Source organism: Acipenser ruthenus, chromosome 56 (genome assembly GCF_902713425.1).
Source record: "Acipenser ruthenus chromosome 56, fAciRut3.2 maternal haplotype, whole genome shotgun sequence".
In the NCBI taxonomy this organism is placed as follows: Eukaryota; Metazoa; Chordata; class Actinopteri; order Acipenseriformes; family Acipenseridae; genus Acipenser; species Acipenser ruthenus.
Genome location: NC_081244.1, coordinates 6,862,326 through 6,869,745, shown reverse-complemented (window position 1 = coordinate 6,869,745; position 7,420 = coordinate 6,862,326). Strand labels below are relative to the sequence as shown.

Genomic DNA, 7,420 nt, shown 5'->3' with positions numbered 1-7,420 from the left:
TACAAGTCTCCTAAATTTAAAAAAAAAAAAATTGCCTTAAATTTTTGGATGTCACTCTGGTTCAGTCCTCCAAGCCAGCAATCTGTCAGACACACAAATGTCAATTAATACAAATTACATTCCATCAGCTGGGGTTCAAACATGATCTACAAAAACACAGCCCCTTCCCTGTGTGACAGCGACCCACAGTGCAGCATGCAGAGCCCACGACAACACAAAGAAACTTCAAAAAAGGAGCCTGGATTTCCTTTAACAGTGACTTGCTATCGCTAAAGCTGTTGTGCCACCCCACTAGATATAATGTACATAAATCTCAACTAGAGATCACACACCATATATACAAAACTTATAACGTAAATGACAATACAGGAATAAGACTTCTCTTCAGATCATATAGGATCCAACACAGGAGCAACATACCTGAATCAAGAATCAAAATACAAAAAACACTGGACAAACAATTCTACAGGGGTGTGAACAATCTACAATATAGTGACCCAGAGTGACAGTGACCCCACTGTGCAACACGCTATTAAAATCAACTCAGTTCAGCAGAAGACTACATTCAAGTTATATATAAAAATAAAGCTCCCCTCCCCCTCCCTTTGCAAGGGTCATATTTCAGAATACCTGCAGCAGCATTATCAAATCCTGCAAAAACAAGAGCCACCAGAACATAAATTGACAATGAAAATAAATTGCATCTAGGAGACAACTCCTCCAAGTACAGGGGACTCTTTGAATGCAGTGGTGCCTCCCTTACAGTGCAGCGTGCAGGCAGACCACAGCAAAATAAACCACCACATTACACAAAACTTAACACAGTGCCTCCACTCAAATCACTTTGTTACGAAACACCGGTCGCTCACTGGTACAGGCTCACGAATTGCAAAAGTATCAATTAAATTCTCAGGCACCAGCTTCAAAGTGTTGCTTCATGACCTGAAAAAAAAAGGAGAAATAAATTGTTTCAAAACACATGTTTGCAGCACAGTTGCAACATTAAAAATGATTACACCAAAAAGTGTACTGCGCATGCACACCAAGTTGGAGTGAGTCAGTTGAGCAGTGTGGAGTAGTGGTCAGGGCTCTGGACTCTTGACCGGAGGGTCGAGGGTTCAATCCCAGGTGGGGGGGGACACTGCTGCTGTACCCTTGAGCAAGGTACTTTACCTAGATTGCTCCAGTAAAAACCCAACTGTATAAATGGGGAATTGTATGTAAAAATAATGTGATATCTTGTAACAATTGTAAGTCGCCCTGGATAAGGGCGTCTGGTAAGAAATAAATAATAATAATAATAATAATAATAATAATAATAGTTACTGCAGCAAATACATGCACAGAGCAATTCATCAGTTCAATCACTGCATGGGGATACAAATAACTAGCTCAACCTAAACACATTCCCTCCAGGTTCAAATCATTACAGAATTCTGAGACCATGACAAAACCACACACACCACAATTATTAAATTCAAACTTTTAAAGTGTGTATTTAATAGAGTCATGCCTGCTGGTCACCAGAGTCCAGAATTGAGTCACAAGAAGCAATCCCCACCTTAAATAAAATAATCACACACACACACCAATGAGTCAAACACTTTAAAAATATTACATCAAACAGTCATCAGTAGACTTGCATTAAGATAATACAGTTAATAAAAGGCTCCTACTCCACCAGTATCAGTCTTGGGGCGCCCATCAAAGCATACCGGAACCAGAAAACACACACCTTAAAATGTGTTCGTACTCATACAAGGTTCAGCAGGGTCTTCAAGCCCCACAGCCATGGGCTGGCGTCCGTGCCTTCCGTAGAGATTTGGACCAGCTAGGGCTTCAGCAAAAAGGGTTGGATACCAGGAAGCGCCCTGTGGTTCAAATCCCAGCTCAGCCACTGTGTGACCCTGAGCAAGTCACTTCACCTCCTTGTGTTCCGTCAAACAAACAAGCTCCTATTGGAAGTGACTCTGCAGCAGCAGCAGCAGCAGTTGTTGATGATGCAGAGTTCACCCCCCTAGTCTCTGGAAGTCACTGTGGATAAGTGTGTTTGCTAAATGACTCAATAAAAGTGTACAATGCTTAAATTACTACAAATTATTAAAGCCATTTTAATACACATATTCATGACTTACCCGGGTCCAAGTTTGCATTATAACCTGTAAAAGAAACATTGAAAAAAAGTTGTTACTTTAGTGGAACCTATTTTAGCATTAATTAATTAATAAATAAAATATAAAGCCACACGTACTATTCCGGTCGCGTCTTCATAACGTGCGGAGAACGGGCAAGGACCTGCAAGGAAGGAACCTTTCATTTTTTTTTGTTTAAATTGATTTAAAATAAGCTCAAATATTGCATGGCTTTTGTGCTCTTTCTACAAATGAACAGTGAATTTGGTGAGGCAGTTTCCTGTCCACATACCCTGGCTGTGAATAAATGAACCTACTGAACTATCAAAGGCGTGCGGTCTGCCAATAGCCCTGTATCTACTTGTGCTAATGTAGTTTGAATCTGTTTTGCATGTTTTTAAATGATGATCTCTAAACCATGCATCTCAATGCAACAAAGACTTTGTATGTCAGTGGGCTTTTATTTTTTCAGTGGATTCTGAGAGGTATTTGGGAGACCATTGATCACATTGGATTAAAACTGGATTTTGTATTTCCCTGCTCTATGTTTTTATACAGGGATAGAACAAGGACTCTTTCATCCAGTCCAGGTTTTACTACCAGCTTGATCAGCCCCAGTGTGTCTAGCCAACAAGCTCAGGAGTGTCTTAGTTTTGTACTCACTCAGGAATGGATCACACTGCTATGCAACGGGAGCTCTCCTTTTTGTCATGTTGCTGGACTACAAGCTTGGTTTTACCTGGTTTACAGGTAACAAGTTCAGGCGAGTCCTGAACTCGCAGTAAAACCAGGCATGGAGCAACAGGAGTCTTGTTTCCATGCTTCCCCTATTTGAAAAATGTATGCTGCAAGTTTTAATTGTGCAATAAAAACTGGACTAAAATGTGCGTGGGGTGGTGCGTGTGGTTTTTTTTCTGTGGACTACAAACTGTTAATTCTTTCTCTGCTTAGAGGAAGTGCTGGGTTGTCATGTTTTTGAAGTGTGGATCCTATTTGAAGCTGTACCTTGGCGGGTGGGTGCTTCCTGCGCTGGTGGAAGGCTGCCTTCTGTTTGATGCGATTCCTAGCAGGGTCACTGTTGACCGATGGACAGTGTCCTGCTGGGACAGACAGAGAGAAATAATAAACAAACACGTCCATCAAACTAATAAATGAAAAGTACTTGCCTGCTTTATAGACTTTAAAAAAGGCATTTTATTCAATTTGGCATAAAGACTATTTCTTAAACTTCATCAAAGTGATGTAGGGGGTTGAAGTCTATGACATCATAAACTCGATGTACTCAAATAAGTGTGGTGTGAAAATTAGAAATCTTCTATATTTTCGGTGTATGTATTTTAGTCAGTTGCCCCATCTATGTGCCTTGGCAACACAATTCTTTTTATTGTCATGGCAACAAAGCCAATTTGAAATAGGCTATAGTTCAAGCCCTGGTTCAACAGTAACCACACTCTCTCGCTGACCACTCGTATCTATTGACGTTCTCTCTTCACAGACTGTTCAACAGTTAACTGAATCCTCTCACACAGAGACCGCGAGATCTTTATCACACAAATATCCAAATACTGACACAGGCACTGTGTGCAACACTAACCCCACTCACTCACTCCCTCCCACACACACACACACACAGAGGGTTAACCCTTACTGAAGCTTGCACACAGTGTTTCCAAGCATGCCAGCTGCTCCGAAGACGTTCATCATTAACTACAGTTACAAACGCACTGAGATAGATGAGATACGCACACACCCTGTGAGGAATCTGGAGAATTTCCTTTCCTGGACCGGGAGATGGTTCTCCAGCGATTGCAGCACTGCCATGCTAATTAGAGTTCCTCTCGTAATGAAACATCCCCGTTAGGCTCTAAATTTCTTTCCTCTCCTCAGCCCCCCTCCTCCTTTCACCCCCACAGACTCAGCTGCTGAGACTCCCAACACACTGACCAGCAGCTACATAGATGTGTGACAGACAGCCTCCATCCACTCTTAGCTTCCTGCACCATCAGTAACCTGCTGGAGAAGGTCCTTGGCAGGTTTCATCGCTCCTCTAGATATATGTGAAAGTGCACAGGGATGCAAATCAGACTCCTGTTCCACAGCAGTGTGATCCAGTCCAGGTTTTACTACCAGCTTGATCAGCCCCCAGTGTGTCTAGCTAACAAGCTCAGGTGTGTCTTATTATTAAACTCACAGTGAAATCAGGAACGGATCACACCGCTGTGCAGCGGGAGTCTGATTCCCAGCCCTTCTGTAGCTCTGACTTTATATTGTCTGTATGCGTGGATTTAGAAAAGTGAGCACTTAGTATTGGAAAATACCTACAGTTGCTATAGTAACAATCTGCTTGTTGCTATAGCAACATCTTATTATAAAACATGGTCTTTACAAGAATAGGCACTTTAAAAAAAAAAAATAAATAAATAAATAAATAAATAAATACCCAGCTCAAAACTCTACTCCGGGATGCTGAGGTCTATTCTGTGACTCGGACTGCGTTCGTGTTGCTTGGAGATGCAGTTTGTGGTGCTGGGGGGGGGGGGGGGGGGGCGGTAGTCTAAATTAGCGAGGAAGTGGCTCATTAAAACCACCGCCTTTCTAATTAGAGTGCAAACCTAAATGATTTCCGTTGACTTGCTGCTTCTTGGAACATTTCCAGAAAGGTTTCATATCAAACTTGCTGCTCTTTATTAAAGTATACTGCAGTGCTTTACAATGCTTCCCTATGCTTTACCAGACCTCTCTGTGCTTTACAATGCTTCCCTATGCTTTACCACACCTCTCTGTGCTTTACAATGCTTCCCTATGCTTTACCAGACCTCTCTGTGCTTTACAATGCTTCCCTATGCTTTACCAGACCTCTCTGTGCTTTACAATGCTTCCCTATGCTTTACCAGACCTCTCTGTGCTTTACAATGCTTCCCTATGCTTTACCATCCCTCTCTGTGCTTTACAATGCTTCCCTATGCTTTACCAGACCTCTCTGTGCTTTACAATGCTTCCCTATGCTTTACCAGACCTCTCTGTGCTTTACAATGCTTCCCTATGCTTTACCAGACCTCTCTGTGCTTTACAATGCTTCCCTATGCTTTACCAGACCTCTCTGTGCTTTACAATGCTTCCCTATGCTTTACCAGACCTCTCTGTGCTTTACAATGCTTCCCTATGCTTTACCAGACCTCTCTGTGCTTTACAATGCTTCCCTATGCTTTACCAAACCTCTCTGTGCTTTACAATGCTTCCCTATGCTTTACCAGACCTCTCTGTGCTTTACAATGCTTCCCTATGCTTTACCAGACCTCTCTGTGCTTTACAATGCTTCCCTATGCTTTACCAGACCTCTCTGTGCTTTACAATGCTTCCCTATGCTTTACCACACCTCTCTGTGCTTTACAATGCTTCCCTATGCTTCACCAGACCTCTCTGTGCTTTACAATGTTTCCCTATGCTTTACCAGACCTCTCTGTGCTTTACAATGCTTCCCTATGCTTTACCAGACCTCTCTGTGCTTTACAATGCTTCCCTATGCTTTACCAGACCTCTCTGTGCTTTACAATGCTTCCCTATGCTTTACCAGACCTCTCTGTGCTTTACAATGCTTCCCTATGCTTTACCAGACCTCTCTGTGCTTTACAATGCTTCCCTATGCTTTACCAGACCTCTCTGTGCTTTACAATGCTTCCCTATGCTTTACCAGACCTCTCTGTGCTTTACAATGCTTCCCTATGCTTTACCAGACCTCTCTGTGTTTTACAATGCTTCCCTATGCTTTACCAGACCTCTCTGTGCTTTACAATGCTTCCCTATGCTTTACCAGACCTCTCTGTGCTTTACAATGCTTCCCTATGCTTTACCAGACCTCTCTGTGCTTTACAATGCTTCCCTATGCTTTACCAGACCTCTCTGTGCTTTACAATGCTTCCCTATGCTTTACCAGACCTCTCTGTGCTTTACAATGCTTCCCTATGCTTTACCACACCTCTCTGTGCTTTACAATGCTTCCCTATGCTTTACCAGACCTCTCTGTGCTTTACAATGCTTCCCTATGCTTTACCAGACCTCTCTGTGCTTTACAATGCTTCCCTATGCTTTACCAGACCTCTCTGTGCTTTACAATGCTTCCCTATGCTTTACCATCCCTCTCTGTGCTTTACAATGCTTCCCTATGCTTTACCAGACCTCTCTGTGCTTTACAATGCTTCCCTATGCTTTACCAGACCTCTCTGTGCTTTACAATGCTTCCCTATGCTTTACCAGACCTCTCTGTGCTTTACAATGCTTCCCTATGCTTTACCAGACCTCTCTGTGCTTTACAATGCTTCCCTATGCTTTACCAGACCTCTCTGTGCTTTACAATGCTTCCCTATGCTTTACCAGACCTCTCTGTGCTTTACAATGCTTCCCTATGCTTTACCAAACCTCTCTGTGCTTTACAATGCTTCCCTATGCTTTACCAGACCTCTCTGTGCTTTACAATGCTTCCCTATGCTTTACCAGACCTCTCTGTGCTTTACAATGCTTCCCTATGCTTTACCAGACCTCTCTGTGCTTTACAATGCTTCCCTATGCTTTACCACACCTCTCTGTGCTTTACAATGCTTCCCTATGCTTCACCAGACCTCTCTGTGCTTTACAATGTTTCCCTATGCTTTACCAGACCTCTCTGTGCTTTACAATGCTTCCCTATGCTTTACCAGACCTCTCTGTGCTTTACAATGCTTCCCTATGCTTTACCAGACCTCTCTGTGCTTTACAATGCTTCCCTATGCTTTACCAGACCTCTCTGTGCTTTACAATGCTTCCCTATGCTTTACCAGACCTCTCTGTGCTTTACAATGCTTCCCTATGCTTTACCAGACCTCTCTGTGCTTTACAATGCTTCCCTATGCTTTACCAGACCTCTCTGTGCTTTACAATGCTTCCCTATGCTTTACCAGACCTCTCTGTGTTTTACAATGCTTCCCTATGCTTTACCAGACCTCTCTGTGCTTTACAATGCTTCCCTATGCTTTACCAGACCTCTCTGTGCTTTACAATGCTTCCCTATGCTTTACCAGACCTCTCTGTGCTTTACAATGCTTCCCTATGCTTTACCAGACCTCTCTGTGCTTTACAATGCTTCCCTATGCTTTACCAGACCTCTCTGTGCTTTACAATGCTTCCCTATGCTTTACCACACCTCTCTGTGCTTTACAATGCTTCCCTATGCTTTACCAGACCTCCCTGTGCTTTACAATGTTCTGCCCAGCGTTTCCTTTATTTCTCTAACAACTGAGCTCCTCAAACACACT

At 42.9% G+C, this 7,420-nt stretch overlaps 1 long non-coding RNA gene across 1 annotated transcript; it reads right to left on the bottom strand.

The window, feature by feature from the left end:
• Nucleotides 1-2,108: 2,108 nt before the first annotated feature.
• Nucleotides 2,109-3,206, bottom strand: LOC131724713 (uncharacterized). Its single transcript, XR_009320286.1, has 3 exons — nt 3,138-3,206; nt 2,252-2,295; nt 2,109-2,159 (listed from the first exon to the last, which is right to left on the bottom strand). It is a non-coding gene; the product is annotated as an uncharacterized LOC131724713 (long non-coding RNA).
• Nucleotides 3,207-7,420: the final 4,214 nt, after the last annotated feature.